Source organism: Ictidomys tridecemlineatus, chromosome 1, assembly GCF_052094955.1.
Source record: "Ictidomys tridecemlineatus isolate mIctTri1 chromosome 1, mIctTri1.hap1, whole genome shotgun sequence".
Taxonomy (NCBI): Eukaryota; Metazoa; Chordata; class Mammalia; order Rodentia; family Sciuridae; genus Ictidomys; species Ictidomys tridecemlineatus.
Window position 1 is genome coordinate 104,163,036 of NC_135477.1, and position 25,231 is coordinate 104,188,266.

Here is a 25,231-nt window from a genome sequence, read left to right on the forward strand (position 1 = left end):
TTAAAGAATAGCCCCTATCTTATTGATAGATATCCTCCAAGCTGATCTTCATTTAATTCACTGTTTCCTAGGACCCTCATCCTTTCCAGCTGGTTATTAATTATCAGGTAACATCCTCTTGAGCTGTCTCTATTTCTTAATTACCTTATTAATTGTAATCACATAAATTGATCTCTCTGACATTCTAAGTCTGACTCACTGAGGAAATAAGTCTAATATTCACAGGAGACTCCAGCAATCTTACTAACTTATTATTTCCATTATGCAGACTGATATCACTAGGAGCCAGATGTGACCGCTTAACTGAACTGGCCTTTATCCTAATCATAATTACAGTGTCTTCTAACAATTTTCTATTAGCCTTTCTTGCTTACTGAGACACACATCAGTCTTATCACTTTATTTCTACCCCACCTTCACTCTTAAATCCATAAAACAGAAGTAATTCTTCCCCCCAACTCTGCCATGTTATCATGGGGGTAATCCTTTATTTGAAATCCAAGCAATTATAGAGAAAAACATGAACATATTCTAGTTCTTCAAGTATTTTACTGTAACACTGTACCCTATTTGGCTGATACCCAATCAAACAATAAAAAATTTGTCAAGTTTTTCACATATAGTCTCCTAATGTGTGTTATTTAAGAACTCATCTCTTTTCTTCATGACAAAATACACTACTGTGCATGCCACATTTCCCCCCAGGTCCTACTTAACTTTTATGAAGTGACAAGAATAAATAGCTTCTTATGCATAAAGTTGGTCATTGATCCATACAATCCTTTGTGAATTGTTTTAGAAATGATTGATTGGTAGGAAATTAAAGCTCAAGACTAGAACCCTTATTTAAAAAAAATAGTGGATTAGGCAATTCCTATGCAAGTTTATTTGAAGTTGGAGAAAAATCAACTCCAATTTCTTAGAATGAAAGAAGCAACATAAATCCAAAATGCAAATATCTTTCATGGTGAGAAAAATTATGAACTGGATGTCTCCAATAAGCATGGGGATTTGGGGGCTGGGGACACAAGGACTTTATTTCATGTCTGAGTATCACCATGCATCTCAGCACCTGCGGAACAGTCAGCACAGGTTTGTAGGGATGCACTCTCTGAAGCTGTCCCTGGCTGAACTCCTTATGTTTTATGCTGACTTGCTCATTCATTCATCCAACCTGAACTAAGAACCTGGACAGGATCCTCAGGAGTCTTCCCCTCCCCATCACCTGTTAAACAGTTCAATCTGTCATTAAGTTCAGTTCTGTTAAGTTGTTACCTTTGCTACCTTTCCTTTTTAACCCACTTCTTCCAGGGCTCTTGCTTCAGTTCAGTCCCACATCCTATTCTTCCCAGGGGAATACTATAATCTCTTTCCTGACTTCAATGGCATCTCATCTTCAGTGGCATCTCATCAAAGCCCTCCATGAACAGCCTGGTTAGTCATATCTCTACTGCCCTTTCTCCTATCCTGCATTTCAGTCCTACTGAACTACTCACAGATCCACCACACTTTCATGTGATTTTATATCCCATGCCTTCCAGGTAAGTGTTCTCTTTTTCTTTGCTTGGAGTGTCATTCCCACATAATTTTATCTGTAAAACTCCTATGTATTATCTAGAAAGCCTTCCCAGGACCCATAACAGGGTGATTATTCCTATTAGTGTATGCATACCTCATTAAAATACTAGTTAATTGTAATTCCATCCTTTGTTTATGTGCCTGTATTTCCCTGAAGAATATGAACACTTCAAAGGTAGAAATTATGACTTTCCATTTTTTTTCATCTTCAGCTTCTAGTGCATTATATAGCACACAGGAGACTTCCAGTGAATATTAATGTAATTAGTGGAGCCCATGATCTTTTGAGATTCTTTCAAATTCCATTCTTATATCTGACTTTATACTTACAATAAGCTTCAATATTGATTTAAATGTTTAGGAAACAATTTGTGATGGGAACATCATTTACATTTTCGAGTGGTAACTGTCCTTCTGTCACAGTTGAGGGCTGGATGAAGGAGAAACAAACACCTGTATAACCATGAAAGTGGTAGAATATGCCCTTTGTACAGTGTAATGGGTAGGGGATGGTTCTGGAGGAAAACTAACCTTACTGTACATTTCACTCTGTTCTTCATTCCATGTGTGACTTTGGAAAAAATCCATTGAGTCTTCTGAGTCTCAATCTTATTAGCAATTACTAATAACGACAGTTGTTATTGTTTATAATAATAACACCAAACTCTGTGAGGAGTAAATCAGGCAGCATGTATGAAGAACTTCCTAGAGTCCTTGGCATATGGTAACTTCTCAAAAAGGGACATTTGTTATCAAGAGCATGGCTTTCCCTGCATTGGCCTCTAGAAAGCAGAAGCAGGGATTGGTGTGATAACTCTGGTAACCAAAGGACTCCTCTTTCAAAGAGAAATATACTACCAGATTCCTCATCTGATTCACAGAACATTTGAAAACTATTTGAGTGACTATTTTCTGAGTTCTAAGAATGGTAAGTATACAGCACCATCCTTTGCATAGGAGATATGTGCATTAATTTTATGCAAAGGATGTCTGAGAGCATTAATTCTTTTCCTTTGGGAAAGAAAGGCAGAGTTATCACCCATATTTTGGCCTTACCTCAGTGGAATAGTGAGCTAGAAATGTATTTTTAGAATCAAAATAATGTTTTCAAGACACACAGAGGCATCTTGGATTAGCACAGAATAAAAGAGAAGGTTCTCTTCATAAAGATCTTTGAACTGTGTTGTGCTTCTAAAGTAGAGGAAACAATTTTGTGGTGGAGAGACCATTGGACTAGAGGTCTGAACATCGATTTAGCTACCTTCTCTGGGGATGACTTAGGGCAGCCTCTGATGTGCCGAGAGCTTTGAAATCTCCATATTGAGGATAAAACCCATCCTGTTGACTTTCCCTATTCATGAGAGTTTTAAATACAAGTGCTTTACTGGCTGGTGCAGTGGTGGACGCCTGTAATTCCAGTGGCTCAGAAGGATGAGGCAAGAGGATCAAAAGTTCAAGGCTCACCTCAGCAACTTAGTGAGGTCCTAAGCAATTTAATGAGACTTTGTCTCAAAATAAAAAATCAAAAGGTCTGGGGATGTGGGTCAGTGGTAGAGTGCCTCTGAGTTCAAACCCTGTTACCAAAAAAAGAAAAAAGAAAGAAAGAAAACCACAACCCACAAAAAAAATGCTCTACAGTTTATAAGATGGGTATACAACTCTTAGGTACTGTGAAGGTGATACTCTGCTTGACTGCCATTCTGCTGTCTCCATAAGATGATCCCAATAAGCCCAATCTTTATCAGCAACTCAAGGATATAGAAGGAGAAAGAAATTACTTAAGATAAAATTACTGACTTTTGTTTATTTTTTCTTTCATCCTGTGCTGCAGGCTTTTCCTCAACCTTTCCATTGACTATAAAACATTTATTCTTGTGATCCCAACTGCTATTTTTAACTGCTGTTCTGAAAAATGCTAAAAACTCAAAGTGTGGGTCAACTTTATAAGGCACTTACTGAGCTCCCAGACCACAGGGAATTGCCCAGAAAGCCCGGATGAATTTGTAAATCTGCTAAATGGAATTATCTTGTGATTTTTCTTTGCAGGTCAGAAGCATGAAGCATGAATTTGACCTGTCCTTCTTTCCTTTCTTTCTTCCATTCCCCTCTCCCATTCTCCTTTATTGGATGTGGGCTTGCTCCAAAATTGATTCTCTTTTGCTGTTAGATTCCCTGCCTTCTGGACATTTGTGTACTTTCTATATTCAGAACAGCAGAAACCAAGGGGGATTCTCTGCCAATGACCTTAGTAGAGTGAGAGGTTCACCCATCATCAGTCTTCCGCACTGACGCCCTGCTGGAAAAACGGCGCATGACCTCCAACAGTGTTTCAGAACCTCTGCCTAAAGACTTGAGCTAGATCTTACCTTGTGCCAGAAAAGATCTGACCCACCATTCCAGCCTAGCTGGTTTATGGTCACTAACTGCCAAGCGTGCCCTCTCCTGTTTCTTCTCGCTCTCTACTTACTATACCTTCCCTTCCCTCTGTAACACGGACAAATGAAACAAAACAAAAAGCTATTAACTAAAGTTCTGGCTCCCCAAATCACCCTAGATTTCTCCAGCTTCCATTTGAGATCCTCTCTTCACCCCCATACTAGTTATTAAATATATTATGTATTTTGTATATTATTGCTAAAAGCTTTATTTATGTTGCATTTGGCATCTTTAAAATAATTTTATCAATTTTTTTTCAACCCATTTGGCAAGAACATGTCTTGACTCTTCTTTCTTGGTAAAGAATTTTAGCAGTATTTAAAAGTATTATTACAATTAATAGTCAAACTTTCATTAAATCTACTACATACTAATATAATTATCAATATTTGTGGATTCACTGATAATAACTGAGAATCCAGTAAAGACTATGAGTCTTCCCTGAACCACATGTATATGGATGGGTGTGCAAGTCACCTCCTTATTAGGAGGAAAAACTCTCAGAAAGTGACAACATAGATGCAGGTTTAAATTGATGAAAATTATGAGTGTTAAAATATCATGTCTCTTGATTTACTATTTTGACTCAATCTCAAAGCTTTTCTTTCTTTTTTTTTTTTTTTTTTTAAATTAGGGATTTTACCTCATTACAAGATTGAGTAGGTCCTTTCTGGACCCCTCAGGAAAAAGCTGAACAAACAGATGGGCCTTGCTTGTAATGCCAACTGAGAAGAGCCCTATTCCTGCCAACAGAAGCAGTAAATTCACTGGTGACCCTGCTAGCATGCAGGCTCCCCTGTCTGGTTTCCCTAGGGAGAGCTGCAGCCAGAAATAGCCAGACCAGAGCTGGTTTTAAGGAAGCTCAATAACCAGGAACACAGGCATGATAAGTCACAGTCTACTTTTCATGCCCCTAACATTTTTTCTGTTCTAAACATAACCACAATGGTTACTGTCAGATCTAACAAGTTTGCTCGTGGTATTGAGGACCCTAGTGTCTTGCTTTGTTAGCAAGAATTTCCTATGGGTTAGCTGATCCCCATTTAGTGAAGGATTTCTCTTTCCTTATCAAATTAATCTCAAGAAACCCTGCAAATATCCCTCTACTCAGCAATCTATATTATGTGTGAATGAGGCTCTGGACATAGACTTGTTAAATTGAATTCTGTGAGGAGTATATCTCTATTTTCTGGATTGGCTTAAAAGATATCTTGGAAATTGAACGTTTTTATCTCTTTAAGATATTATTTTAATCACGAAGAATGGTCCAACTTGATGTGGCAGTAAATTATCCGTCCTTTGTCTTTTCCTCTTGAGTGTTGATTATTTCTGCCAAAGAACGATGAGTCAGGAACACCTTGTCAATGCCAAAATGGTTAGAATGTCCTCTCCAGGGGTAATGTGTATATTAGGTTGAACCATATGAATTGTTGATACTTAACCAATTTTTTTTTAATTTATAAAGACAACAGATTTATATGATTCACCTAAGACATCTTTTCTCCATTGTTGGTGAAGAGTTAGCTGGGCTTTAGGACATGGACAGAACAGAAGTCCTTTCCCAGACACCCCTTGCCCCGACCCTGTGCCAACAAAGAGTGAGAAGGCTTAGTGCCTGCTTCTATCTGAGTAAATGCAAAGTAATCATGATGATATCTTCAGGGGGTCTTCACTTGATGGACAAATGTGCCTGCTTTGGATTTTTAAATGTTTCATTCTGTAACTAGTTTATCATTTCATAATTGCTTCTTCTCACCCCCTTCTTCTCCAGTTATTAATCAGGTTATTGACTCTGTCCCTTTAGAAGGCAACCAAAGCTATGCTTTTAAGAAGCTTCTAACAATCAGTATATGTCTTCTGTCATTCTCAAGCTTCCCTTGATAGTGTCATGAAAGGTCTTCCTTTCAGTCAAAGTTAATGAAATAAGATTTGATGGGAGTTGGTAAATCAAGTCTGTGAATGTCCAAGGATTCTTTATTGACTTCTTAACAGTAAAAGTAATGTTTCCTGTATTGTGTATGCAGGGTTCTCATCTTCTGTGGAGCTGGCCCATTGTTTATGGCTGTGTAGATCATGGAGTGACTTTGGGAGAGTGTAAAGAACCCATGGGTGCTCAGCATTGGTACAGGAATAAGGTAAAAACTTTGGTGCCTATTTTCTGTCACTCACATCCAAGCCTCTTTACTACTTCCTGTGATTTTTTGGTCTGTTAAATAACAAAATGAAAGTACAGGAAAAGACCTTAAATGTTATCTAGAACAATCATTGTTGACACTTGCAAATCAGATAAAATTATGAACTCTTTTCCAAGAAAAGTACAAGCATATATTCACCACAATCCACATGCTGTATTCAATTTTAGAAGTTTTATGTAAAACCCTTACAGAACTGTGGACTTGTGCCTAGGAAATCATGACTCAAGATTTCTACTATCTTATTTTACATGAAAACTGAGAGCCTGGGGGATGAAGTGGCTTGCCCAGATTATAAAACCTTCCAGTTGTAAATTGGAGAAAGACTCAAACTCAATTCTAGTATCTCCACTTTTACTTCTCTTTTCTCTTCCCTTGCATGCTGGGTCATATGTTTCATTCCTGTTCTCTTGTTTACATGCAGAACACCATAAAAACAAACCAAAGGGGGAGATGGGAGTTGACAGAAGGGTAATTATACAGGATCCCAGACTTCTTAATTATGCAACCAAGAGACACAGGCATGGACTACACCAATAGCATTAATAAACTTGGTCAATTGATTAAAAAAAACAAAAACCTTCATCTCTTTTAAACAAATTGCCAAGTCATTCTTGTTTTTTAGCTTGATCACTGCTTGTGTTTTATTGCGGCTTATTTCTCTTGTTTCTATATGCTCACCAGGACAAAAATAGTCCTACCTCTTCTTGCTTCTGTTTACCTTCTGCAAAGAAACTAGCTGAATCAAAGGTCAGAATTTAAAGAAATTATTTCACATTTCATTGACAACATTAAATATTTACTGAAACTCAACTTTATTCTGGCACTGAGTCAAGTTACTGTCCCTGCCTGGTAGGTTTGTAGACAGAAATGTCACTGATTTGGAAGGGTTTTCAATGCAGAGATTACTATGGATTAAATCTCTGTCTAACTGGTTTTGCTTTTTCAGCCTTAAATGATGATGAGATGAAGAGGAAAGACGAGAATACAATCATTTGTAGGCTAAAGTGTGTTTTATGTCACGTTATCAACATGACATTGGCAAAAGGTGCACGAGTCACTCCTGTGGCTTTGTAGATCCTTCTGTAGGAGGTCTCATTAGGAGCCAGAAGCCCTTCACAGCTCACATAATCACTGGTCCCGGCAGTGATCTGGGATAAAGGAGGCCTCAGGGTCCCCCAGTGTAAGGTAAGGAAATAAAATATGACTGTCAGGAAAATTTAGCCAAGAGATCGATTAAAAACAACACCACCTCCCCCACAAACCCAAACTGCAAACCTTCAGGGTATCCATGCAGGGAAGGAGAACTCACAGTTTATCACAACACAGTGTTTTAAGTTTCCATTTCTCTTTCATCCTCATGTTGAGGCAGAGTTGACTGCAGCTGAGTTTGCTTCTTATCTGGGAGTATCCTGGGCTGCTTCCCAGATGGAAGGCTATTGCATATAACCTTGGCTAATTTTGCTTGGGTGGTTTTCTTTAAATCAATTCGGACTTTTTTTTTTCTGACCTGAATAAATTGTTTAATCATAGATAGACAACTAGAATTGCTTGTTGTCAGTAGTGGGTGAGGATACAAATTAACATATAAACTGCTAAAGTCAAGATGATTATGTACTCTGAAAATAAATTCTGCAGAGAGTGTGTGCCAGATTTGGGGACAGAGCAACAATGGCATGAAAATCTAGGAATAAGAAGTGAGGGGGTAAGTCTTCTTGAAGACTTCCAATTGCTGGCACTGTTTAGGTTCCTGAGGAGTTCCATAGGCACCTCCTTCGCTGCCCCACAGCCTCCCCTACAGGGTCTGGGATTTGGTGTGTGAACAGCCACCCAGGTTCTCCTTCCCCATCTGACTAGGGATCCTGATTCAGGCAACATCTATACCTTGAGCACAGCCACGTAGTTTCCTTTTGGCCATTTCACTCAGTGTGTGAATTTCTGCTTTCCTTGTCATTTGCCTTTCATTTCTAAAGGTTCTGGGTCTTGGGCTGCCAATTTTATAGGGGAAGCCCTTGTGTTTTTATAGCTTCTCTACTTGACATTCCCTGATTCCATTAATAGCCCATCAGCTAAGTGCAAATTTTTCTTGTCCCCTCCTCCTCCCTCAGCATGAAGTGGTGACCCAGTTAACAGGGGACAAGAGTTCAGGGCTCTTATGCCTCTGTCTGCACTTCCAGGATTGTGTGTGTGCCAGAGTTAGAATGACCCGTACGAGGTGTTCTTAGTGGGGGTTTTAATAGGGGAAGCTTCTGCTGTTCTCTGCATAGTCAGATGAGGAGCTGTGTGTTTGGAAAAGACTTTGAAAAACTAGGAGCAGCCTTTTCCTGTTGATGTAGTGTCTTAAGGGACTGGGTCAGCTCCTGGCCTGCTGGGAGGCCTCTGTTGCCTTTTGTCTAAATGGAATGGATGGTAGGGAAAACAAACCCATGAGTCTTCTCAGTCCTTTGATTTCTGTTGTCTTCTTACCTGCACAGGGCACACCTCTTAGTTCTGGCTGGGGCTGCATCCAGGTGTCAGGTGGGGCCAGGAAATGGTCCAAAGCTAAGATTCTTCCTTCCTGTGGCCAAAGGTTAGCTGTGGGGAGGCAGCTGGAGAGTCTAAGCTTTTTGTGGTGAGGCCTGAAGTGAGGGCAACTTCTGTGTAGAGCAACAGCAGAGGAAGAAGAAGGGACATCATGCTGTGATTGCTCAGGTGGGCAGCTACTGGAAAGGGCACCTATTTTAACTAGCACAGAATAAGAGAGAACAAGATAAAGCTCTGATGAGCTGTGTGGTTTTAGTTGCAAAACTCAGCCTCTTTGAGTCTTATACTTGTCTGTAAGATATGTGTGAAGCGGGTGTAGCTTTGCCTCAGCAAGAAAATTGGCATGTGTTAAGGATGAAGTCTCTTCAACATACTCAGGTTCAAAAAATGTCATATCTCATTTTTTTTAAAAAAAATTCAAGTTCAAAATTCTTTCTTCAGAGCGCCAATGCTCAGTAATCATTATTACAGGCTCTGCTCTCCAGGGGCTGGTAGGCATCCCTGGAGGAGAAAATTGGGGGAGAAACCTCCCTTTCCCAGCCTATTACAGTCATTGCTAATTTGTTTATTGTCCAGGCTAGCACATCTATTCAAAGGCTTGAGGCTCCATTCCAAAGCCCACCTATCCCTATTTCATCCCTGGTGCAACATGAGGAAGGTGCCCTGGTGCTCATGACCGAGAGCTCAGGACCCTTAACATTGATGTGCCAGCCCTTCAGAGGTCCTGCCATCTTTAGGAAATGGCTTGGAAGGCCTGGCTGTGTGCCACTTGAACAACTTGTTGCCACTGGCCACTTTTGCTGTCTCAGAAAATTCAACCCAGGGTCCTATCATTCATCTCCTTCAACCTCAATACTTCCTCTATCTCCTTGGGTAGGTATGAACATAGTCATGTTGTATGTATAGTGAGGACTATTTATAGAATTCTGATTAAATAATACTTTAAACAAAAGCCAGGAGGGAATTCCTACTCTGGTATCCTCCAAACTCATTGTTTGTCCAGAAACACGAAAGTCATCTTCACTTTTAGATTCAAGACCAGGAGCTCACAGCACAAAGGCTGACTTGTCCATTCTACTATAATATGCTGTAGAAAGATTAGTCTTATACTAGACTATGATATTAAGAGTAATCTAAAATGATATCTCAACAAGGTATCCTGCTACAGAGACAATTGAGTGCTCCTTCAATTTTTTGCCTCCCCACACCTGAAATCTGAGATGCAACCATACCCTTCATTATCTTACTCCAGTTTTAAAAGATTTGATGCCCCCTTTTGTTCCAAGCTGACTCCAGTCATCCTCCCTCCTGAAATTTTAACCTTGCTCCTGCAGGGATATGTACCCTTCAGACTAAACTTGTTAGTTTCCCTCCCATTTGTGAAAAAGTGAATCTACCTTTGACACCTGTCCCCTTGAGAGGGTCCTGCCTCTTCTTCTATTTCATCCAAACATCTTAAAAGAGTAACCACTCATGTGCCATTCATTCACTCTGCACCCCCTGCAGTCTGCCTGCTATGTTTGTTAGGGCCACCTGAATTCTTCTAATTCTAAAGTACAATGGACATTTTTCAGTTGTTATCTTGCTGTGCATTTCCAGGGCATTTGGCAGTGTTTATTATAAGCTCCATTGTCCCTGACAGTATTATACTCTCTTGGTTTGTCTTGTTTCTGTTTCTTTTAAACCTTGGGCTCGTCTCCCTTCACCCACCAGTTACATACTGGGTACCCAGGTGTCTGTTGTCAGCCCACCAGTCCACTGCTCTTCTCAGTTCTGATAACTCTTCAAGGGTGAATTTATCCACTCTCAGCATTTCAACTACCACCTGTATGCTAATGACACTCATTCAATCCCAACTCAGACTGTTCCTGCAAGCTTCAGACTCAACAATTTCATCACCTGCTACTCATCTTTGCTCTGGTACTCTTTAGATATTTTTGAATCTACTCCTCAAAACCCAAATGTAGCATTTCCCTCCAATCCCTATTTATGTGTCACTTTTTTTTTAACCCAGTAACTGAAGTTATAAAATGTCAGCCTTGACTTTTTCTCTTCCTCAATCTCTTCATCCAACTGATCATCAGATCCTGATGTTTTTTCCTCCTCTGTGTTTCTCAAATACTCCATTCCTTACCACCAATACTCTATCTCAAAGGTACCTTCTCTTATTTGTACCAGTATAGCAGGCTCCTAATCAGCTCTTGGTTTCTAGATTTGCTCCCCTTCATTGCTTCCTGAGTGATAAGTATAAAGTGTAAATCTATCTCTGTCCCTCTTAGCTAAAGCTATTCTAAATCTTCACACAGAAGTGTAACCTCTTTCTCAGCATGCACACCCTCTGTGACTGTCCCTTGCTCACCCTTAAGCTTTGGTTCCTGCCACTCCTCACCACTCACTTCAGCAAGACTCATGCAGCAGTATTTTTCTGCTAACATTCTATTCTCTGTTCTTTGCTTCCACTTTACTAATTCTTTTTGGTGGGGGTGGGTAATGGCACTAGAGATTGAGCTCAAGGTCTTATACATGCAAGTGCCCTACCACTAAGCTACATCCCCAGCCAACTGAGATATATATATCTTTATGCCTAGGGATGGAGAGAAGAAAAGGCCTACAGCTAAATACCTATTCAGTTGTGTTCTCCAGTAACACAGCCCAAAAATGTTACTAGGCCTATATTATTTATATGTCCTGTTTGTTTTTAAAGCTGTTAATAAGTCTGCCAAACAATGTAGGTTCTCATTTCCAGAAGTTCGTCTAGACCCAATGTGTTCTGAAGAGTGCACTGCCCTCTAGTGCCTTCCACTGGAAGACACATTTCCAAGCCACACTGCAAGGAGTTCTGCAGTCTCTTGTGTGAGGTTTTACTATAAAACCTTTACCATTACTGTTTGTCTCAACCTGGGTTTGAAGATCATTAACACTTTTTTATTGACTTCAAGAGTAGTGTTTTAGAAAAAAAAAAGAGTAGTGCTTCAGTAGGAAGCGAATGATGTACCTCAAAGAGCACTGGATTTGGAGTTCAGAGACTAGTTCTGGTCCTGGTCCTCAGGCTGAGGACTTAGATCTTTCACCTATGCATCAAGGAGTGGAAAATATCACCCCCAAACTGTGAATCATCAGAAAAAATATTCAGAGAATAAATCTGGGAAGAGTTTCATTCACCCAGTAAATATGTTATACTAAGTTAAGAGCTATTTTACAGAAATTATGAGTTTACATTTGTCTCTACAATATTAAATGAAGAGTATATGAAAAGAAAATTGTGTTTGCAACAATGACAAATTTGAACCTGACACCATAAAAACCTAAAACTAAAACTGAGCTAAAAGAAAAGTAAAACTTACTCTGGGGTTTCCAGATTCTGTTCCAATATGAAAGCAGCAATGAGTACACACACACACACACACACACACACACACACACACACACACACACATTTTAATTTGCTGTTAAGCTCTAGTGCAAGCCCCATCCATTTACCCTGATTTCCCCTCTCCTGTTTTCAACCAAGAGAAAGAAATGGGAGTCTTTCATTTGATAAGAACCAACTATAATCTCTGTATAGCTATATAATAGCAATTGATCCTATGTGTTAGTCAGCTTTACATTGCTGACTTACATTGCACCCAATGTAAAGTCAGCTTTACATTGCTTTACATTACATTGCACCCAAAAAGAACAACTTAGAGAAGGAAAAGTTTATGTTTGTTCACAGTTTCAGAGCTTTAGACCTGGGTGTGCGGACTGTTGCTCTGGGCCCATGGTGAGGCAGACCATCATGGTGGAAAAACGTGGCAAAGGGAAGCTGTTCAAGACACGGCAGCCAGGAAGCAGAAGCATGGAGTGGGGGTGAGGGAAGGGGCTACAGGAAAGATGCACCCTTTCAGGGAATACCCCAGTTTCCATCTCTTCCAGCCATGCCCCACTTGTCTAGAATTACCTCCCAGTCCATTCAAACTAGAATGGACTGATTAGGTCACAGCTCTCATGCATGATCTAATCATTTCCCTTTGAACATTTCTGCATTAACACAGGAACTCTGGGGAGACACCTCATAGCCAAACCATAAGACTATATAAATTTGCATTTTACATACTTTATCATCTTAGTGTGTCAATGGACTCCTGAGACTTTTCTAGTTATTCAGAGAAAGGTAGAAATTATTCAGATAACATTCATGACCATAGTTACCCTGGGAGAAAGATGTCACAGAACCAGAAACACAGCCACTGGAGATGATGTCTTCATTCCCGTGGGTATGCTGGTGGATCTTCTGTGATATAAATCTCCACATCTGCATACTATGCTCATGATGTTCATTTCTATGTAGTATAAGGTCTTTTTTGGACATTTTCTTCCATAGAGGAAAGATACTGCTAAGTTCAGTGCTGGCCTTCTCTTTTGGAAAAAGAGCAACCTGGAGAGATCAAATCTTTTTCTCAGGATCTGAAAATCTTTGGAACAGATTTCTGACATAAACTCAATTATTTTACCACTCTCTTGATTAGCTTACTGCCTATGACTTTACAAAATTCTCTGGGAATTATCAGAGAGATATAACCAAGAAAGTAGTCCAAGCATTATAAGAACATACAAGAAATTAGTACTTGAAACTTTGTTTCTTATGCTTCCAAAGCTAAGGAAACTTTAAAAAATTATTTTTCTTTTCTTTATTGTCTCAGCCTCATCTATTCTGAATTCCTTGCTAGAGGCATAGCTAGGAAGTAAGTTTCAAATGAGAAATGAAAGGACTGTATACATCACTGATAATATTCTTTTATTTCTGAAAATTGTATCACAAAAATTGTTATAAAACGATCATTAAGAAATTTTCAGTATCATCTAATAAGTATTAGGCTGAAACACTGAAAGAGAAACCAAAAGAAAGGGAAAAGGATCTATTTTTTATTCTGCTCTTGCATCTCAAATCATTTGTGCATTTCAAATTTCAGTTTCAAATATTTGAGGGTAAGACTCTGCTTGGTTTTACGTAGTTCTTTCTTTTATGACCTAATGTGTATGCTCTCCTATGCTATTTTATTTCTGCTCTCTTCATGCTTTGCTTCACTGATTATCCTTCTTCCTTTGTAACCCTTGTTAATTAATAGAAGTTACAAATTTCACTGGGTATGGCCACAACATGGGCAAGTCTCAGGGCCTGATAGGAATATTTAGATAATAAAAAGTATTGCACTCTGAGTTGATCATATCACAAAGACAACTGCTCTGAGATTTTAGTCTAGAGAGATTCAATTTCGGTCTGTATAAATATGATTTGGTGATGGTCTTGCTGCTTTTTCTGGAGTCTATTCTGTCCTCTTCCTAGAGGTGAGCCCTGGGGAAGAGGTGCTTTGTGAGCAGTGGAGGCCCTGCCCAGAGACCCAGAGGCCCAGAGGCGGGGTTATTGAAAATGCAGCAGAACACCCTGTTCCAGGGAGAACTTTTGCCTGGCTGTTTGTACTCTAGAGACTCAGAGATTTGGCTCCTGGAGTTCTCAACTCTGACCTTTGCACCTTGGCAAGGCCAGTTCTCATGTTTCTGTCCTGGTCTCTGTGCCATTCCAGCTCTTTGTTTTTTTTTTTTTTTGTTTGTTTGTTTGTAGTGGCCGGCCGTGTATATGCTGTGGGAACTACGAAACTTCATCAACAGGGACAGAACCTGAATTTATCCTGGAAAAAAAAGCAATTTTAGGAAGAAAGTAACAAAATATCTTTCCCAGCACCTGCTAAAATAATGAGAGGCCAGGTTTCTGGCTTTCCTGGTGATTACTAACATGGTTGACTACTTCCAGCTACTACAGTGAAGTACTTTAGCCATCAACTTGATTTGGATAGCCTGTGTCAGAAGAGAACCACCAGAGGCTTTTGATAACATGCTTTAAATAAAATATGATAACATACTATCCCAATAAATTATTTAAACATCTTGTACCTTGTAGCTGCATCTGTAACGCAGAATCCAAATGTAAAAACAGCACGCATAATAAAACCTTCATCCCTGGGGTTTGTGAAGCTCACCCCCATGCCTCAGGAAGTCTGTACCTTGGAAGGTTAGCCTTTTGTAAAATCAAGGTATTATTCTTTACTGGTTAGTGGTTCCAACAGTGCACATGATGGAGAAGAAATGATAGAGCAGGGGAGTTAAGTGACTAAGTGTGAATCACACGGTGAGTAGGGGAAAACCCGGAAGTATAGAAAGATTCAGATTTGTCTTATCAGAGACACATAGTCATATAGTTTAAGTGACACGAACACTTAACATAAAATTTGAAGTTACAGGTATGGAGGCAAGCAATACAAGATGCCCTTGTCAAATGCAGAAATACATACCAGTCCTCATCCTTGGAGGAGGACTAAATGTTGCCAGCACATACACTTCTATGTCTCATTTGCAGGTAGAGATGGTAGGTGACTCACTGGACTTAACACTACAAAGAACTAAGGAAAACCAGCAAACTGAGTGTGGGCAGCTCCCTAGCATGACTATATGAAAATCTCCCCAGGGTCCTACTAAAGACAGAAAGCTGTAGATGAAAAGGGACAGAAGTCTTCAAGCTCTGTAGAGTGGGCTCCTTCAATCTCCAAAGACTGGGTACACTCACAACCATTTAACATGGACAGTATCACAGAAAGGCTTTATGGTGTGTCACATGCCCTTAATCTCAATGACTCAAGAGGCTGAGGCAGGAGGATCACAAGTTTGAGGTCAGGCTCAGCCTTAAAAAGACCTTAAGATTAAAAATAAAAAAGGGTCATGGAATGTAGCTTAGTGATAGAGTGCCCCTGGAAACAATCCTCAGTAGTGGGAGGAAAAAAAGAAAGAAAAAGAAAGACTTTAACAGGAAAATACCACTAATGAAGTTTTTTGTTTCATTTTTTAAATAGTCAATATTAAGAGAAAGAAGAAAATCCAGCCAAGCTATGTTTTTGCTATTTGCCTCAAGGTTATATTTTGCAACACAAATTATGTACAGATTTAACAAGGACATAATATTATCTAATTTGTGCTGTTGTCTTCCCAGGATCTAGAACATTTTCTACAGGAGTGTGCATTTATCTCTAGATGCCTCCGGCAAACAGCTCCCTTTCCGCTCAGGTCCTTGTGTGGAAGGAGCTTGTTACTGAAAGCAATGAGCCACTCTGCTCTCAACATCCCCCTGCTGGTTAGCATGTTATGAGCAGCACCAGTCTGTTCAATTTTATTTCTGTTAATTTTTAATGAGTTAGTAACTCAGTCATCTTGGCTATGAATCTCTGGGACTGTGGAGTTAGTTAGTAAGAACTGAATCAGCTTGAAGGCTCTTAGTAGTCTCTGAAATCTAGTGACAAAGATACTGAATGGTGACTTTCTCCAGGCATCATGAGATATATGGGAGAATTAAAAAGGAAGAAGTTTCTTTCTTCTTATGATGTTGTGGTATTTTTGTTGTTGTTGTTTTTAGATATACATCACAGTAGGGTGCATGCATGGGGTGCAACCATGACAATTTTGATCCCATTCTTGTGGTTGAACATCATGTGGAGTTTACGGGTTGTGTATTCATATGGGAGCATAGGAAAGTTGTGTCCAATTCATTCTACTCTTTTCTATTCCCAACCCTCTCCCTTTCTTTCATTCCCCTTTGTCTAATCCAGTGAACTTCTATACTTCCCCTCCCTGCCTCCCTTGTTATAGGTTAGCATCCACATATCAGAGAGAATATTTGGCCTTTGGTTTTTTTTTGTGTGTGTGCTGTCCTGAATGTTGGCTTATTTTACTTAGCATGATATTCTCTAGCACCATCCATTACTGGTCTAAATGCCATAATTTCATTCTTCTTTAAGGCTGGTTAATATTCCATTGTGTGTGTGTGTGTGTGTGTGTGTGTGTGTGTGTGTGTGTGTATGTTTGTATATATATCTCACATTTTCTTTATCCATTAATCTGTTGAAGGGCACCTATGTTGGTTTCATAGCTTGGCTATTGTGAATTGAGCTACTAGAAACACTGATGTGTCTAAATCACTCTAGTATGGTGATTTTAAGTCCTTCAGTCTTCAATTCTATTTTTCTGCCAATACCATGCCTTTTTTGTTATTATAACTCTGTAGTATAATTTAAGATCTGATATTGTGAAGGGATGTAGTGTTATTAACACCTTCTTCCAACCCCAAATTACCTTCCCCTTAGAAAATAATACCTCAGTAAAACCAACTCAAATCCCCTAAGCTTAACAACAAGGGTGGTAGTGTACCACTGTTCATGTGAGACTGAACTGAATCCAGGGTTCTCATTCCCCAGGATCTATCTTCCTCTTAGAAATTCTTGGTAGTTGGAACTGTTGCTGCCACCACTGAGATGACCTTAAAGAGTGCTGTCCTGGACATTCTGGCTCAAGCAGATACATAGGGTTTCTTCTCAGGTGAATACACCTGAGAAGAGCCTGCTGGACATTTAGATGTGGACACAAACAAATAGGATAACAGGCAATGAATGGAATGACTGAATTTATCTGTGAGCTCTTGCTAAGATACTGAGTGCTGAACCCACCCCCAAACCTTCTGATTCAGCAGGCCTAGATTGAGACCTGAGAATCTACATTTCAAAGAAGTGCTCAGGTGAGGCTAATGCTGCTGACCTGGGAAGACAGCTTCAGAAACTACAGTCCTTAGGAGACCCATTGCAACCTGGCTTTCCACTGGCTGCCTTCCTTTAAGACAGCCCCAGATTTCAGGTATGTTGGGTGACTTGTTAAAGGATAATTTCTAATTCTAGAACAGAAAGGCAGTTAGACACATCCATAAGACTGAATTAATATCTCTCTTCCTCTCTCTGGCATAGATTATCTCTTTCCTCATAGCTATCCATGTTTTTCTCTCTCAAGGAGATCAACCAGCAATGTCTCCTTAATGCTAAGCTATACATTCGCTATATTCCCACATCTCTGAAGACAGAATGTGTTTCTCACCACGTTGGCCACCCTACCAATACCCTGAGCCCACAGAACCATGGTTGTAGTTGCTCACATTAGCATTGCTGAGTTAAGTGCATTTTGGGTACTGCATGAGTTGATTTCATTACCACTTAAAGTATCTTTAAAAATTATGATACTGTGAACATTGAGACAAAAAGTTATTGTGTGTGAAGAAAGGCGTGGGAAGAGGGCAATGATCTTACATTTAGTTTTGAAGCAAATATTTTGTCACTAGAAGAATGATCACAATTCCCTATCTCTAAAAAGAGCTCTGACAGTTTTATTTTAAAATAGCAACATTTACAACACACCCATACATCATTTGCAATTATTTAAATGATGATGAAAATCTTAACTTCAGTTAAAAAATAAGGCACACACACACACACAAAAAAAATTACTTTTCCAGGAAAACTAAAAAAAAAAAAAAAAAAAAATAAGGCACACACAGATTTTGAAAATTCTTTGAGGGTAAACTAGTGAATAATTTGAAGTCCTCAGAAGACCTCAGATCTAGATTGCAATTTGTCAAATGGATTTCACCTGGACAAAATAAATACTATCATTATTCATGATAAGACAAGAAAATCAGGATAATTTATTACTTTTTTAAAAAAGATACTAAATATTTTATGTTAAGCTTTGTTTTATATTTTAAATTAGGTCCTTTCTACTTTTTTTTCCTTTGGTAGGGTGGAAGGGAGAGTTAAAATATCCTTTAGCTTTTACAGTAATGATGCTACTACATTACTCTTTCTTGACTTCCCTTTAAAGCAACAACTGAGTGCTTTACATAAGGAGGCTGCCCCAGAGTAGAAAAAGCTGAATTTCATTTGCTTGAGAGATACATGAAGTATGGCCTATAATTTGCTAAGCATTGTAGTTGAAAGCAGAGGAAGAAACTGCCAGTCCCTGAGAAGAAATGAATGTTTCTAAAAGCAGCAAGACTGTCATTTTAGGGAATGAAGCACAACTTAATTGACATTAGTTTTCTTAGTGGTCCCCAAAATAATTGCATGATTTACAAATATTGATATCTCAGATTTAATACAATGCTGTATTTAAAACTGTAACTCTTCCTGCTGACCTACCCTATCTTGCTACTTTGTGTTCTATAATCTACTAATTTGCTCTAAGTTTATTACTATTCTCTCCAGCTGGAATGTGAGCTCTGTGAAGGTAGGGATTTCTGTTTATTCATCCTAGCACCTGGAGAAATGAGTGCTCAAAACTTACTCATGAATTAATGACTGACTGAAGACTTGGACTGAAACCTGCACATGAATATTGCTTTACAGTTTACCCTTGTGGCCTTAATAGAACTAATGGCTCTGCTTTTGTCAGGGTAGTAGCTTAAAAGCAAAACCACATTTCAAGTACTTTGGAATGTGACCAGGGGACAAGATTAAGGTCAGAACAACAAGCCCTAAAAAAATGAAGAGGACTCATAGACACTTTCTGCTGGTGAGATAGTATACCTAGAAAAGAAGCCAGTATTAGGGTGGAAAGACAATGGAAGATTATTCTCTTATAGCATATAATCCAAACAAATATATACACAAATGCAAGATTGGACAATTTCTCCCATATGATTTTCCTCATGTACAATAGTTCTCATTTTTGAATGTTAATCCAGTTTGTTCTCCAAGCTATCAATCAAGTGTTATGAGGTATAAACTGATGTATTAACCATAAAAGCAAATAGCTGCCATATCCCATGGGAAAAAAAAAATCAGATTAGAATGAATGAGAATCAGGTTGCAGGCTGAGCAAATAGTCTAATTGGACTGTGACCTAATGAGAAGTTAAGCATATTTTACTTTTTCTTCATGTTCTTATTTATTTATTTATTTTGCTTGGTTTTGATAGGCTGGCTTAATTTGCTTTTGATGATTTTTTTTTCCCTGGGAGAAATGGAGCAGGTGACTAAAACTTAGGAAGTGGGTGGCAGGTAGGCTGAGGTCAATGGAAGCAAATCCAACATATATCTTTTGAGCCAGGCATGATTTCCCAGGTTGAATTATATTGGAAATGGTTTGTATTGGTTCTTTTATTATCATTTACACAAACACAGCTGAAAAATCAGGTTAAGTGGCTGATCACTGAATCCCATGATTTAATGTCTTTTAGACACAAGGGGTCAGCATTTCAACACAGATGCTCAGCTCAACAGCTTTGTTCTCTTCTGTTGGGCTGCTCTGGCCTGATGTGCTTATGTATATAAGAAGGATAGAGAAGTGAAATGCAATTTGTATTTTGCAAATTACTTTCTTTTCCAGTTTAGAATTCTGACCTCTCTCTTTTAGATTCAATCAACCTGCTATTGCTGTGGGAGATGATATGGAACAATGAGTTGTTCTAGTCTCACTGGCTCTGGTGGTTTCGACAAGCTTCAGTGACCTCCAGATTTATACTAATTTTCTTCTCCACAAAGAGCATTTTAACCTATAGGGTCCTTAATATATGCTTGCTTAATAAATGTATTGAGTGAATTCCTGGACTGTACCATTTTACTGATGCAAATCTGCCAGGAAAAGGGACTACAGGGTGAATGAGATTGTATATTGATTCTGGGCCTATTGGGGCTTTTGCCTTATCATCAGACCCATTATAATTGTTCTCTTTTTATCTTCCCTTTCGCTTGCTCTTCCTAACTCAGTGTAAGCACATGGTACAACATCTTTTAGGACTCACTATATATTTTTTTCTATCATTAAAAACATTGCATTCAGTAAAATTTATTTCTTTTGGCAAACAGTTCATTGAGTTTTAACAAATTATGAATAGAGTTGTATAAAACCACCCCAATCCAGTAAAGTTCCATCACCCCAAAATATTCCTTTGTTCTACACCTTTGTAGAAAACCACTGCCCTATCCCATCCCTTGGAAACTATTTATCTGTTCACTGGCCTTATGGTTTTGCCCTTTCTGGAACATTAAATAAATAAAATATACAATGCATAACCTTTTGAGTCTGGATTCCTTCACCTAGCATGGTGCATTTGAAACTCATCCATGTTGTTTCATGTATCATTAGTTCGTTATTTTAACTGCTGGATAGTGTTCCATTCTGTGGATATGCCACAGTCTGCTTATCCATTCACTGGTTGGGGGATTGTTGTTTTTTTTTTCAGTTTTTGATGATTATTAATAAAGCTAGTATAAGCATTCACAGGCATGTTTTTCTTTAAGCATTAGTTATCATTTCTCTTGCATAAATACCTAGGGTAGAAGTGCCAGGTCACGGGCACTCTGTATTTGCAACTGCTTAGTCATTCTCTTCAAAACTCTTAAAACTCCCATGAAAACAGAATACATGCATAGAATTTAGATTCCTGCCTTTTGAGAATGTTCACACAAATAGAATTTTTAGGCCAGAAGAAAGCTAATATGACATTTAGACCTTATCTTATAAATGAACAATGTGAGGCCAAGAGAAAAGAGGGAGTTTACTCAAGGCTATTTAGCTAAGCAGCCACAGCTAGATGTCTGGTCTTTTGATATGACATTTTTTTCAGGACTCTGAATTTAATTTCTTAAAACTGATAATCATCTTGGTTCAATACTAGAAATAATAAGGATGATTGTTAAACAATAATGTGTGCTTTTATAATGCTTTTTATTTATTAAAAGTATTTTTGCATTTTCCGTAAATCTGTCCCTCCCTATTCTTTCCTATCCCAAATAAAGGCACCACCATCCACTATGTGGCTCAGGCCAGAAACTTTGTTACTATCCTTGATATTCAAGGTCTAGGAAATTCTCTGTCACAATACAACTTTCAATAAATATTTATTGAGAGAAAGACTTATTGAACAAACACATGCATTGAATATCCAAAGTCTGTAATCCACACAGCATTCATGTCACAAGTTAGAAAAGCTTTAACAAGAACAATCAGTCTTTTACATTTGGCAGATAAAACATTGGATGCCTTTCAGTATGTTTTCCACTTTTTTTTAAGTGACTCAAAATAAATGACCATATTTATAATGCAGTATTAAACTTTTATCAGTAATTCTATTCACTTCTTCCCTTTCTTCATAAAATAAAGCTCTTTTCATGTACCATACACTGTTCCAGCCCCGGTGATACAGATATGAACAAGGGATTTATGTCCTCTGTCCTCTTCCTTTTCACCTGCTTTCCCTTTTACAAGCTATTAGAAAAGTCAAGCAGCACAGATGATAATAATGTCTGTTCTGTGTTAGTATTATGGGATGGCTTGGTGGGCTCACTGAGTCTGGAGTAGCTCAGTAAAAACTACAGAGGCTTTTGATATCTGAGAGGGATCTAAGAGAAAATTAGCAATGACCCAGATAGAGAGTAAGGGGATGTACACTCTAGGCACAAAGAACAGCGTGTTTAGGGAAGGAAGAAACATGATGTGTTAACAAACAATGGCCACTAAAAATTGGAAAAAGGCCTATATGATTGGAGCAAGGTAGATGAGGGATGGGCCAAGGGAAATAAGGCTCCAAAGCAATCAGGGACCAGAAGATGGGGGTTTCTGAAGCCAGAGCAGGGATTTGGGGGCTTAACTCCAATAGCAATGGAGGTGATATGAAAATTTTCAATAGGAAATGACACAATTATATTTTTACTCTCTGGCTTCTGTGAGGAGATTGATTGGAGAAGACAATGAATACACAGATGGAGACTAGTTAGGAAACTATATTCAGAATCTATTGCTGTGTAATTAAATACCCCCAAATCCAAAACAAACACTCCTCTTACAGTTTCTGGGATTCAGGAGTCCATGCACAGCTCACCTGGTGCCACTGGCTCAAGGTCTCATCATGATCCACCGTCACATCTGAAGGCTCAATTGGGTAAGGCTCCAAATGCATGTGGCTCATGTGGTTCTTGGAAGGCTTTGGTTCCTTATAGGCTGTTGGATTGGGAACTGAAGTTCTTGTTGTCTTTGACTGTGTTTAGCCAGGGTTCTCTAGAGGAACAGAGTTGATAGAAAGTATGATTATAAAAAGGGAATTTATTAGATTGGCTTACATGACCAGAAGTCAGATAGTTCACAATGATCGTCTGCATCTGGAGAGCTAGAGTAACCTATAGCTACACAGTCCAAGAATTTAAGCCTCAGAACAAGAAGGATCAATGGTGCTACCCCAGTCTGAGACAGAACGCTTCTGGAAACTCCCTGGAGAACCACTGGCAGAGTCCATTTTGGAAGAGTGAAGGAGTGAGAGTCTGATGTCCTAGGCTATTGCAACAGCAATCAAGAATGCACTAAAGGAGAATTGAGCTTTGCATCTATCTGCTGCTTCTTCTGTGTTCTTCCATCTTTTATTCCATCCAAGCCACCATCCCACTGGATTGCTTCCCATGCTCAGGGAAGATATCCACTTCAGTTTGCTATCCCACATGCCAGTCATTCCTAGACACACCCTCATTGACACACCCAGAAGCCTTTTAATTCTCTTGTACCTCTGAATCCAATCAAGTTGACGATTCACATTAACCATTACAAGAGGCTTCCCTCAGTTGTCATGGGCACAATTAGAAAGCATTCATTCATAACACAGCATCTGGCTTCCCTCAGAACAAGCAAACAAGACTGAAAACAACATGAAATTCAGAGACTTCTAGTAACTTTTCTTGGAAGTGACATCCCACTATTTTGGCTAGATGCTATTTATTAGAATAAAAAATAGAGGCTATACAACTGTATGAATATCCAAAGATGGAATCACTAGAGATCATTTGAGAGGTTGTACTATGGAAACTATTCCAATGATCCAATGGAGAAAAGGCAGCAGTAGGATTGGGTGGTGACAGTAGGACTGGTCTGAAATGTTAATAATACCCCTTTTTTTGGAAAGTAGGAATAATATTTAGAACAGAATTGGTAAAATGATATGATAGTTGATTGGATATGATAGATAAAGGAGTGAGATATTTTAAAGAGGACTCTAAGTTTCTGATTTATGTCCTGAGTAGATGACAACCTTACTTATATTGACATTTCTAGGAAGAGAGAGATGGTTGAGTGCCAAGTTAGGTATTAGGTTTCAGGTGCTTGTGAGCTGTTAAATTTGAATATAAGGTACGTGATTAGATATTAGGATTTGGAACTAATGGAAAAGTTGTGGTTCAGACAATAGATTTGGCATTTGTCACATAGAGTAGATAATTACTTGTCTTAGGTCTGAATTCCCAGAAGCAAAAATTTTCTAAGTGACAGGTGGGTCTCTAGGTATATGAATTCTTTCTAATTGTGCCCATTTGCTTCCGGATTCATATAATCTACCACTGGATATGTGGCCCCACAAAGTAATCATAGACATAAGTTATCAACAACAATTAACACAACACCCCAACCTCATAGGATATCTCCTCCAAGCTGGCACCTCAGCTGTGCCTTTAAGAGGTTATTCCAATCTCTCCCAGGACAGCAATGTCTGGGTTATTCAGTGTGTAGGAACCAGTGGGTTTAGGCTCATTAACACGTTGTGTGACATTCCTTGTTATAAATTTGGCCCTTTGTCCTTAGGCAGTATTATTCAGGATCCTATGACTGTAAGTCAAGTACTCTATGAGTCTTTGAATTGTGGGTACTGGCCAAGGCCCTGGGAGGGAAGGAAAACCTATAACCAGAAAACATGTTTTTCCTGAACAAAACAAATCATTATTTTCTAGGGTAAAAAGAAAACGATTTTCAATGAAATGGTATGTTTGTCTTCATTTGAGATATTAGTAAGGCAGTAGTATATTTCTCATCATGTTTATTTTTGATAGGTTGGACATGTAGCAATAGCAATAACTAGTTTTGCTTTGGTGGGAGGGACAGCTTATTTTTGTACCCAAGTGATATTCTGTGAAAAGACTCAGTGTGTGCCAATCATCTGAGTTATTCTGACCAGTTTTATAGTGCCTCTTCCATATAAATACTACCTGATGGACATTAACACATGATACACGTTGTGTGGCCATTCTCATAGGTCCATGCACTCCAGTCCTCTTTGTTACCAGTCTTCCAGTCCAAATGATCCAGTTCTAAATGAGGCTTTCTGACTGCTCAGGAGTTCATGTGTATCCTTTCTTCAAGGCACCACTTTCTTACACAAAGTAAACCATTAGGCATGCTAAATATTTAAAACTGGAACCCTACTAGGTGGAATATAGTGCAAGAGCAACTTATTTTAGTTTGTACCAGGATATCAAGCTGACCTACCTATGAATTGTTTTTTTTTTTCCACCTTAATTATTGAGCAAGTTCTCAGGTTTTATATAGAACCATATTAGCATGCCCATAACTCCAGGCCTTTAGATCTCTTCCTTAGAAGTCGGATGAGGCTGTTTTGGCATTACCACCTCATTTAATGTAAGTCAGTTTTTTGTTTTTCTATGTTCTTAAGAGTCATCCCACTGATTCAATAGGACCAACTCCAAAGCCCTATAGGAAGACCTCTGAATGGCCCTTGGAAGCAAAGGCAGACCAAAACCAGGGGAAAGGCACACAGACTAAGAAAGCTGATTAAAAGGAACCTGTGTGGACCATCAGGTGTGTTTGCTAGGAAGCCATAGACAG

At 38.9% G+C, this 25,231-nt stretch overlaps 1 long non-coding RNA gene across 3 annotated transcripts in view; it reads left to right on the forward strand.

Annotated features, from left to right (window-relative positions):
* LOC110598231 (uncharacterized) overlaps positions 1-25,231 on the forward strand; it is a 400,762-nt gene that overhangs the window by 299,522 nt on the left and 76,009 nt on the right. The window contains exon 7 of one of the 3 annotated variants that reach the window (XR_013437201.1): positions 6,039-6,149. The exons of the other annotated variants lie outside the window; for them this stretch is intronic. This is a non-coding gene — a long non-coding RNA (uncharacterized LOC110598231). The remainder of the gene's footprint in view (positions 1-6,038; positions 6,150-25,231) is intronic. 3 annotated transcript variants of the gene reach the window in all.